This window comes from Poromitra crassiceps, assembly GCF_964638095.1.
Source record: "Poromitra crassiceps genome assembly, chromosome: 9".
Lineage (NCBI taxonomy): Eukaryota > Metazoa > Chordata > Actinopteri > Beryciformes > Melamphaidae > Poromitra > Poromitra crassiceps.
In genome coordinates this window covers 3,110,390-3,121,770 of record NC_139630.1, presented here as the reverse complement: position 1 = coordinate 3,121,770, position 11,381 = coordinate 3,110,390, and the positions used below count along the sequence as shown (strand labels likewise).

Below are 11,381 nucleotides of genomic sequence, written 5' to 3'. Positions count from 1 at the left end.
GGGGAGGTGGGTGGGGCAAAACAACGCTTCGGAGGCCGGCTTCAAGGGAGATGGACTGCCGTGGGCTGCTGCTGCTATGATCGGCCAGAGAGAGAGAGGTGACATAGAACCCTTGCTATATATATGAGGATTAACTGACGTCATGTTTGACGTCATAGCAGACGTCATACTAGGATTTTTGACTGACCACGTTGAGATCGGATTACGCGTGAGTGGCCTTCTGCTTGAACTATGGTCTGGAGACCTCACTTCAATCAGGAGAGGCCAGTTGGTAGGATTAGACAAACTTTATTTAGCAATCGGCGTGCATGGCAAATGCTTTGGCGCTTGACTCCATTGGCCAGTGGCGCTGCTCTTGAGGCAGAGGAGGGCGCCTGCATGGGCTAGGAGATCCCCCAAAAGGAAGATCTGATTACCGGAGGTTAATTGAGATCTGCAGGCGCCAGTAGTTGATTGCACTATTCCGGCCTTCAACCTTTTTAGCGGCTTACAGCTATTTGCGGCTGGCGCTCCCAACTCGGTCGGGCACCTTGCGATAGCGCTTCCCAGCTTGGCCTACCTGGCCGCCTTGGCGCTTCGCGATCGAACTTTCCGGCCTTCGACCTTTTTAGCGACTTACAGCTATTTGCGGCTGGCGCTCCCAACTTGGTCGGGCCTTCGATCTTGCTTTTCCTGCCTTCGACCTTTTTAGCGACTTACAGCTATTTGCGGCTGGCGCTCCCAACTCGGTCGGGCACCTCGTGATAGCGCTTCCCAGCTTAGCCTACCTGGCCGCCTTGGCGCTTCACGATTGTACTTTTCCTGCCTTCGACCTTTTTAGCGACTTACAGCTATTTGCGGCTGGCGCTCCCAACTCGGTCGGGCACGTGATAGCGCTTCCCAGCTTAGCCTACCTGGCCGCCTTGGCGCTTCACGATTGTACTTTTCCTGCCTTCGACCTTTTTAGCGACTTACAGCTATTTGCGGCTGGCGCTCCCAACTCGGTCGGGCACCTCGCGATAGCGCTACCCAGCTTAGCCTACCTGGCCGCCTTGGCGCTTCGCGATTGTACTTTTCCGGCCTTCGACCTTTTAGCGGCTAACGGCTATTTGCGGCCGGCGCTCCTAACTCGGTCGGGCCTTCGATCTTGGTACATTAGAGTTTAGCTTGGCGCTTCCCGGCTTGGCCTACTTGGCTGCCTTGGCGCGACTACCCTGACTTTTTTGCTCTCTCTTTCTCTTCTCTTTCTCTTTCCCCCCCCAAAAATGAGCCGGGGAGTTTACTGCGCCTTGCTGGCGCCGTGCTTTCGGGGAGCCACCACCAACGAGACATTTTCTTCATCGGCACGGAAGTCCGGGACATTGTTTGTTGCCATGCTCACCGATTTAAGGGAGGAGGGTTCTTTGGGCCGCCAGTATGGCCGCCTGCTCCGGGCGGATGTAGCTGGAGAATGCCGATGACGACCAGCGGCCCATTTGCTGGAGGGAGGCGGAGGACACTCCTTGCTCGGCGGCCGAGGTGGCCGCTCCGATCCTGAAGGAGTGGCTGGAGTAGTTCTTTGTCGGGAGGTTGCATTGCTGGAGCGTTTGCTTGAGGTGCAGGGTGAGCCAGGATCTTGTCATGTGGTGACAAGGTGCGATGAGGAACAGGGGGGCCGAGGGGCCGGTCCGAGGCCTGAGCCTGACGTAGTGAGCCATGGACGAGAAGGGGCAGAAGGGGGAATTGTTCCGGGCGATGACGATGTGCCGATGAGGGCCGGCGGCCCGTTTGCTGGAGGGAGGCGGAGGGCGCTCCTTGCTCGGCGGCCGAGGTGGTCGCTCCGATCCTGAAGGAGTGGCTAGAGTAGTCCTTCGTCGGGGGTGGCATTGCTGGAGCGTCTGCTTGAGGTGCAGGGTGAACCGGGATTTTGTCGTGTGGTGACAGGATGCGATGAGGAGCAGGGGAGCCGAGGGGCCGGTCCGAGGCCTGAGCTTGACGTAGTGAGCCATGAACGAGAAAGGGCAGAAGGGGGCTAGTGCCTTCCTGTATGCTATTGTGTGCTGGGGCGGCGGGGCTCTCTGGCTGCGGTGTCAGGGAAGAGAACGTTGTCCAGGCTACGCTCCATCGTGAACGATGACTCGCACCCACTCCACGGCGTGCTAGTCGAACGCAGGAGTACGTTCAGTGAGAGACTGATTCCACCTAGATGCAGTACGGAGAGGCACAGGAAATCATTCCTGCCTGTGGCCATTAGTCTATTTAATGCCTCTCTTACAGAGCACCTCGGAGACGCTCAGTCTCCCTGAGACTGAGCCAGCCGATAGGTTAACTGTGCCTGGCTGAGCCACGTGTGGCGTATAGGGCAAGCCGACTTAATATAGTCCAGGGTGCAATAATGATAATTGACACGGAATGTATACTTACCTGACGTGTTTTGTATTTTGCTACTTAGACATTCCACTTATTTTATTTATTTTTATTTTTTTTATTTTTTATTTTTTTTTGCTTCTAGCGCATTTACTAGTTATTCTATGCTATGTTTTTGAAAAAAAAAATATTGCTTAATATTGCATTTGCGTTGCATTTACTACTGTTCATTTTATTTTAAGCTATGTGTGTACTGTGAGCGAGCTACTGCAACCTGTCCCGATTTCCCCTCGGGGATCATTAAGTCATTCTGATTCTGCTTCTGAAGAAATGCCAGAGGCATTTTACTTTGAAATTCGTTAAGAACAGGAGGTGGTGTGTTAAGACCGGGTAGCTTAACATGGAAAGACGTCAGCATTCCCTGGGCCGTCTGGCTTCGGTCCGAAGTTATGCAGTAACACTCATTCTAGCTGATGCTCAGACAAGCTCCGTGGGCCAGGGGTGTTAGAATGGCCCCTTGCGTGGTTATTATTATTATTGTTGTAATTATTATTATTATAATTATTATTATTATTATTGTGACTCCCGCTGGCCAGTTCCAGAGGCCATTCGACTGGTGAACAGCCACAGTACGAGAAGTGGTCGGTTTATCTAGACTAGGTCTGTACCTTGACCTTTTGATTTGAACCCTTGAACAAGTCTAATATGTACTTGGGTTGTATTGACTGAAATTAATTTGTATTGATCTGACACCTATATTCCTTTGTGGTGTTGGATACACTGTAATCAGGGATCTTGCTTTATCAGTGTCATTTATTGTATTTATTGTCTTTTTTATTTTTTATTTTTATGTCTACACAGCGTACAGCTTGTTTGCAGTATTCATGCCTTAAATTGCCCTTTGTGGGACTGGACTGGTAGATTGCCCGTTTAAATGCTGAAGTACTGATACTTTCCTCATGGGTCCTTTCGCGTCCACGGGTGACTGGTCCTCCGGGGTATGCTCGGTGCTGTGGTCGTCAACCCCGTCCTTGGTAGAGCAGGTAGCTCTTGAGAGAGGCGGGCAGGGGCAGTCCGTGGATTCCGCTCAAGCGGTCCCTTCCTAGAGCCGCCCGCACGGAGCGCCTGCACAGGTCCATCAGAGGGAGGGGATCCGGATCGAGTCCGTTTATGTACCGGATTCGTATTTCGCAGTGTCCCCACACGGCGCTCACTGCGGGGTACACCTTCCTGCCCTTAAGTCCTCCGAACGCCACCCCTAGGTCATGTCCGTCCACTATGAAACCTAACGTCCCCTCGTCCATGTCCAGGACGACTAACAGCGAGTCTGGTATTATGAAGGTGTCGTCGGGCTCCAGGAAGGCGGGGTAGGTTCTGCCCGCGTGGTTCTTGCCGTCGTGGTAGAGTTTACACCGGCCCAGGTCCCAGCCCCAGGACTCGGTGTTGTTTCCCACCAGGACCGTGTAGCCCGCCGAATGTATCGGCGCGTCGCCCGTGGCCACCCCGACCACGGCGTGGGACCCCCTCTGGCGCGTGGCCCAGCTGATCTCCCACACGTGCAGTCCCTGCGTGTAGCCCACCCGGCCGCGGATGGCGTCCGTGCTCTGCGCCACGGGTTGGCGGTGGAGCACCAGCTTGTTGACGTCCTTGACGAAGATGTTGAGCGAGCGGTCGTCGTTGTTCCAGGAATGCTGCTCCTGGACGTCCGGGCCGGCGGGCGGCATGTCCAGCAGCCGGTCCAGCCGGGAGGGCTTGGTGTGCTCCGGGGGCGTGGCGGATGCCAGGGTATTCGTCCGGGCGGGTTGGGTGGTGGTGGGGAGCACGTCGGCTTGCTGCGCGGGCGGGGGCGGGATCGGCTGTTGAGCCGGCTGGGCTGAGGCGAGCGTGGGGGAAATGGGGGGGGGGGTTTCGAGCACCCTCAGGCGAGCCTCCACTGATCTGTTAGCATCTAGCAGGGACAGCAGGATGGCTCTTAATGGCCCGGGCAGGATCGGCTGCTGCTGGGCTGAGGCTAACGTGGGGGGAGTGGGGGGAATGGGGGGGGGGGGTTTCCAGGGCTCTCAGACGAGCTTCTACAGATCTGCTATTATCTAGCAGGGACAGCAGAATGGCTCTTGACGACCCCTGTCGGCTCGGCGGAGCTACGAATGGGGCCGCTTCCGCTTCCGGGGCGGCGGCCTGGAGGTCAGTGCGACCAGGAGGTACGTGGCGTCTCGCGGCGGCCCCGCGGCCTGCATTTCCTCGGCGGCTCCCGGCTCCCGGGGCAGCTGCCTCTACTGGTCTTCGCCCGCGGCCTCTCGCACGTCCGCGCCGAGCGGCCTCTCCCTCCGGCACGCTCGCACGCGTTCTTGGGCGTCCACGGCGCGGCGCTTCGTCTTCTGTTACACGGGCCGTCGCAGTGGCGCGCCCCGTGCCACGGGAACGCGCGCTGGGCCTTCTCGTCGGGGCTATGCTGGCAGCCTGTGGTCCGGTCGCTTTGCCAACGTTTTCGTCGGACAGGGGACCGATGTCTAGGCTGCCGTCACAGTCCATGGGCTGCCCTGGCTCGGAACTCAACATGCCAGGAATGGGAATATCCACGGGTAGAGAAGGCTTGTGGGTGCTGATTCGGTCTGCGGATCTGGTGCAAAACAACGCTTCGGAGGCCGGCTTCAAGGGAGATGGACTGCCGTGGGCTGCTGCTGCTATGATCGGCCAGAGAGAGAGAGGTGACATAGAACCCTTGCTATATATATGAGGATTAACTGACGTCATGTTTGACGTCATAGCAGACGTCATACTAGGATTTTTGACTGACCACGTTGAGATCGGATTACGCGTGAGTGGCCTTCTGCTTGAACTATGGTCTGGAGACCTCACTTCTTGCATGCATGCATGCGGGAGGCTAAACTTTGATTTGCAACTGTTCATTTTTAGTCATTTCACCAAGTAAATGTGTTGTGTTGAGAGCATGCTTTACAGAGATTAAAAGCAGCACAGAGTTGTTTGGTGGTTCATTCGTGTGCTGATGTAGCACTCAGTACTGCACATACTGTAGCGTTTCATTAAACAAATTTACCACGAGAGGAAGGGGGTTGTTGGCTGATTTACCACTGGTACAGGGTTGTGGCACGAGGCGAAGCCGAGTGCTATAAACCCTGTACCAGTGGTAAATCAGCCAACAACCCCCGACCTCGAGTGGTAAATTTGTTTTCTACAACAGCTACCAAATAATATAAAAAATACACAATTGTAACATCCAATTCATTTATTTATAATCATTACTGGTTTCAGAATACATTTATCCTTCCGCCACAGAATATAGTTCCATACACAAGATCAATGATTGCACTAAACATTTAGTTGCCTTTGAGCCAAAAAACAACTAACCTATTCCTTAACGGGATTCACAGTTATTGATACATTGCCTGTAAAAGTACAGTTATTTAAACAGTTATCTAAAGCAGCCTGTTTTGGTGGTGGTGTGTTGATATCTGGTGACGGCAGAGGGCGTTTGTTTGTTTGACAGTCCCAGGTTCGGGGTCCGGGCGCTAGTCGGACCTCCCGCTAGTCCGACCTCCCGCTAGTCCGAACTCGTGACAACTCAAGCTCAGCCAGTTCTCTCTCCCCAATTTCACCATGTCGTTCTTTGTTCACTTCACCTTCATCTTCATCTAACCACTGCTCAAAACTCAATCCACCCAGTAAATCAAACGTTACTACGAAATCGGACATTTCCTTGTGTTAGAGATGGCCATTTCCTTGTTGAAGATTTGCAGACTGCAAATCTTCTGTGGGCGGAGTCAGCACAGGGAACGGAGTCAGCGGAGTGATATTGCGGTTGGAGCCGAACTGTAGATTGTTGCCCAATTTACCACTGTTGCTAGCCAATCAGAATCCAGTATTCACTCATGCTGTTGTAGAATGCAACTTTTCACGGGCTGTTGTCACTATTACCATTGTACAATAATGCAGCTGATCACTTCACAGTATCTGCCCCAGCGCGATGTCCGCACGAGCCTTGCCATATAATGAGCTCTTAAAACGTCGTCTGGACGCACAGGGAAAAGCTGTGTGTTGACAAAGGCTTTACGCCGAAACATTCTATTTTTTTCTCTGCCCAATAAAATGCTTTTTTCAAATTAGCCTGCCGTGAGTGCCGCGGCTCCCCTCTTTCTCAAAAGCTGTGTGTGTGGCTTGGGATTAGGCTACTTACTGCCATTAACGCCAGAGGAAGAGATAATGCCTTTGGCTGCATTGTAGGCTACAGTCTTCTGCCCAATGCCTAGACCAGAACGACAATATAGCCTTCTTCTTATAGAAATGCTTCCAGATTGTAAAATGTGAGCGCTGTTGCGTTGTATTTTTCTTCTGCCTCTCAGTTAATCTATTAGGCTGCGTGCAAGACTGTCGCAGAATGCAGCCGCGTGCAGAGAGACTCAGTAAAACACTGCACGGGCCCAGTTATGCGCATTTCAAAGTGTAAATCCGTTTCCCATGAGCGCATTTTAGTTCTGATCTTTTTATATTCGTTTCTGCTGATTTTTGGACACCTAATCCGACGTAGACATTGTAGGCTATCGATTTTTTTTCTTCCTGTCATGCTTCTCAGCAATGCGCGCCTGGCCACTCGTTGAATTCAATGTAAAATAGCAGTACAAAAACAAATAGATATAAAAAAAAAGCTGAATTAATTTAGTTTATAAATTACCCAAAGACATCATGACATGACAATATATTACAACTCGGCCGGCCATTGAATGAGCAAGATACATCGAAAATATAGCTTTTAGTACATGAATGCTGTAGACGCAGCCGACTAATGAGATTACATGAGCGCGCCGGCTAGCAGGGTAGTAGGCTACAGTCTTCCCCGCCATAAGAAACCCACCATAGTCTGCCATATTGATGGAAAGGGTTTTTCTGTGCCTCGTTCAACCTAGATAAAAACTGCCCACTCCAATCAGAAGGTGTTGACATATGTTAATACCTTTCCAGCATGTCCAATTATTCCAGATATATGAAAAACCAATACAACAAGCAATTCTGATATTTAGAACATTATTTTATATAGAGAATATTGCATAGTGGTACAAAGCAGGTCAAGTTATATATTACCCCATTCAGAGATCTCCGAGGTGAATTTTCAGTGGTCCTTCCTAACAGCAAATATGTAGCAGGTCAAAAAAGACCCTTGAAAACCTACCAATTCTAATATTTTGCGTGGGCTTTTAAAGTGCATTTCCTTGGGGGCGTTCTCTTCTGGTGTGGGCTGGTCTCTCCCCGAAGGTTCCTCCTCCATCTAGTGACACCCTTCACTGCTGGGCTGGTATTGGTAGTTAGGCAATCTCTCCTTCTGTCACTCCTACTTGGCAGGCGTGTTTTCTCCTCCTCCTCTTGGTCCGCATCATGTGACCTGGCTCTTCCACTGGAGGTCACAGCACTAGCCCTCACTTGAAATAGTCATCCATAAACTTCCCTGTCTACCAAAGCAACTGTCAATATATTTACTTTAAATTCCTATTTTCAACTCCTATAATTTGGTCAGCTAATTTAGCTATTTACCTATTAGAAATCCTATAGCACTTTATCTATGGTTTACTCTTAGACTAGACAATCTAATTCTACATCCTAAATAAGATCAAATTCAGCTAATCAGTCTGAAGCTGGAAAAAACATCATACAGCTCAAACTTACTATCTCTTAATCTAAAACCACTCTATGAGTGTAAAAAGAGAAGAGGATAGTTCCTTAAGTTAAATTCAACAAATCAGAGAAAACCTCACCCTGTTTAATCAGGATGAGGAAACTCTTATCAATTACCAATTATCAACTAATTTGACGGCTACCTGCCAATTCGGTCGGCAGATTCAACTTTAATATGACCACTATTTTGACTATACATTTATTTTCCATTCTATAGTTGCAGTAATAACAATAGGCTATTATTTATCTAAATATTATAGCACTCTCCTTGTGTATCAAGTGGGACTAATTGAAGTTGTTCACAACCTCAGACTCTCCTCTCATTGGTGCTGTGTCCTTGTGCATATCTTCTCTTCTCTGGGGAAAAATCAGCGCATCTAATGTATGCTCTTAAACTTTATTTCATAAGATAACCAGTCATCTCTCTATTACCACTTCACATTACACTGAGCCTCTATCTTCCCAGAGACCAAAAAGCCTATTCGAACCCGGGCCCCTCTTCTCTGCTCTGTGCTGCGTCTCCAGAACAGGTCCTGTCCTCTCTTCTGGGGGAAAAAAGGTTAGCACATCGAATGTATAGTCTAATCTTTATTTCATATCAGATATCAAAACCCACTCAGTCAATCAGTAGGATATATATGAATACAATGTTATGATCCTTCTCACCAAGACTTTGCATCCTGTGGTGCTTTGTGGAATGTGGCTCCCCCCCCTCTGTTGATGTTCTGTAGCCATTTGTCTTAGAGAAAAGCCATAAACTCTGTGTTGTTTTCCAGTCCTATCCCACAGTGACTAAGTGACTGAGCAGAGACATATATCCATTAAAAGAATGTCCTTTTGTCGGCCAATCTCCGTGACCTCTGCCCCGACCATATCCTAAATGACCGTCCTTGTGCAGCTTATCCACCCGGCCATCCGTTCACTAACCAGTCGGCCAAGGAGACCCTGTGTAATGTTCTCCAGACCTTCCTTAAACAAGGCTTAAAATAACAGCTTGTCACACACAAAACATTGTTCAATTTCCACTGAACCCTCTAATGGTTAATCCCCAAAGCCACCATGTCTCCTGTCAGAAAGGGAGAAAGTTTATCTTTACACAAACTCACAGCAGCTCACTCAGGGACCTAGAACAGAACATTTAAAACACAATTAAAGATATATTTGAATTAACAAATTTTCATATCAGCATGCTGGGCCATGCTGAAGTATCCGCCTCCTGTTGAGTCCAATTGGGCCTAATGAGGAAATGTTTGATCAAAAAACCAAAGATCTGAGGAGAGAAATCCTATCAATATGACTATGAGCGACTACAAAATGTGTTACCTGTGTTCTGGTCTAACATTTTCTAGCGTTAATAGCTACTAAAACACACTTACCTGCCCGTAGTCTATGGCAGGCCATTAGGGTCAAATATCGTCATGGTTTCCGGCCCAACGCCGCTCTTTACGCCGTTAAAAACGTAAAAAACGCCGTAAAATACGCCGTATTTTACGACGTACAATGCCGGAAAAAACTGTGTTTTTTACGGCGTTCAATTGTGTCATTAGAACGCCGTTTTTTACGGCGTAAAATACCCATCTAAAACGCTGCTTTCTACGGCGCTTCTCAGTAGGGTAATGAGTCCCTCTGTGGTCCCTCCCTCTGTTTTGCATAGCCAGACCAATCCAGACCAAAGCAATGGATGAATAGGCTAATGGATGAAAGGTGGCTGAACATTGATCCATGTCAGGCTGCGCTAAACTAACCTTAATCGACATTGTCTCATCAATTATGAGAGTATGAGTAGTGTTAAATTTATAGTATTGGTATAACTTTATAGTAGTAGGCTAGTAGATTTGTTTAGCCTATTTTTCAAAAGGGGGATGTGCTGTATAGCCTGTATAGACTGTTTTGACAGTTACACTAACATTTAATCTCTATTCACAAGAGTGTCAGGCAGCAGAGCTGTCATCTCATGTTACTGCTTATCAGTTCTGTTAACAATTCCCCTGGTCACTTTAAAAAAATAAACATACAATCAATCTGATTGATACATACATACATGGGGAACATAGCCATTTAGGCACAATTCAAGGTAACAGTTTGCGAACCAAATAATACCTGAAAGAAAGAATTAATATAAACAATATAAACTCAATAAAGTCAGTAGGCTACACCTTATTTGGGGACTAGCTGCAGAAAAGAATTTTGCATAATAATAGTGTGCCTTCACTATTTCATAAGGGTAAGGATAAGGGTATCCATGTACATATTGAATGAAACCCAAAAATTATTATGGTTTCTGAAGAGCTTAGAGAACCTTGCTTTATGTAGGCTATGTGAAATTTACCAAGTAAAAGTATAAGATTTGTTATGTAAGATGTATTGTTACATTCAAATGTACCAATAGGCTATCTTAGGCATAGTTGTAAGTGGCCTTTTTTTGCTATTAACATTGACAAAATAAATGCATATCTAATTGTCTCAGCTATACAGAATGTGCTCGGCTGGACCTTAATCACCAGGGTAATATTAACCAGTAGCGTAGCACCATTTGAGTTGTCCACATTTTAAATTTGTTAGATGGTGAGATGTAATCTATGAATTGTGCTTAAACATGATTGCTTCAGGGATGCAAACTAGTCACCTTTGGGTGATAGTCACCATTTTTATCCCAAAATAGGATTTCTGAGTTTGATGTCTGCCGTGGTCTGTCACATTTTTAACTTACCATTGTGGCTACTGGCCTCCATATCCAGGAAACCCAGTGCAATCATGTGTGGTGATGTCTCCAGCGAACCCGATGTCGTCATTTAACCTCTGAGCCATCCAATGAAAGCTGGTCCCGAGTGCAGCGGACACAGGAAGGTGTAATAAAAATGCTTTATTGTGGATTGAATGTGTCCCGTTATTGCTATGTATACTAGGCCTACAATGCATGTACCTGGCATAACCGTACAAGGACAAGCAAAATAAGACACTGGTTGTGGACAAACACGACTATTTACAATGATATTTACAGAAATTGCATAATACATGAAAACATCTGGCTCACGTTTCACAAGTCACTCAAGTGTGCAAAATGTATCTTGAATACTCCAAAGGTATTTTAATTTGATAGAAAAACTCCTTACAGCATGACATGCCATGGAATCTCATTCAATCCTTTGGAAGAGAACGTTTGCAAAGTTTATCCATTAAACATCTCTTCTATTAAGAATTTCATCAATAGGTCCACCTCTCCATGGCAGAGTCACTTTCTCAATGCCCTGGAACCTGAATGATGAGATGTAATTTTTCAAGTCATTGAAATGTACTGCTATTGAGTAATCCGTAATGTCTCTTTATGGAGTCTTGTGTTCACTTGTTCTAATTGACAATGTTTAACCCAC

At 47.8% G+C, this 11,381-nt stretch overlaps 1 pseudogene across 1 annotated transcript; it reads right to left on the bottom strand.

Moving 5' to 3' along the window:
- Window positions 1-3,344: 3,344 nt before the first annotated feature.
- Window positions 3,345-10,802, bottom strand: LOC310782969 (SPRY domain-containing SOCS box protein 1 pseudogene; annotated as a pseudogene). The gene is made up of 2 exons: window positions 10,721-10,802; window positions 3,345-4,153 (listed from the first exon to the last, which is right to left on the bottom strand). The product of its transcript is annotated as an SPRY domain-containing SOCS box protein 1 pseudogene (transcript).
- Window positions 10,803-11,381: the final 579 nt, after the last annotated feature.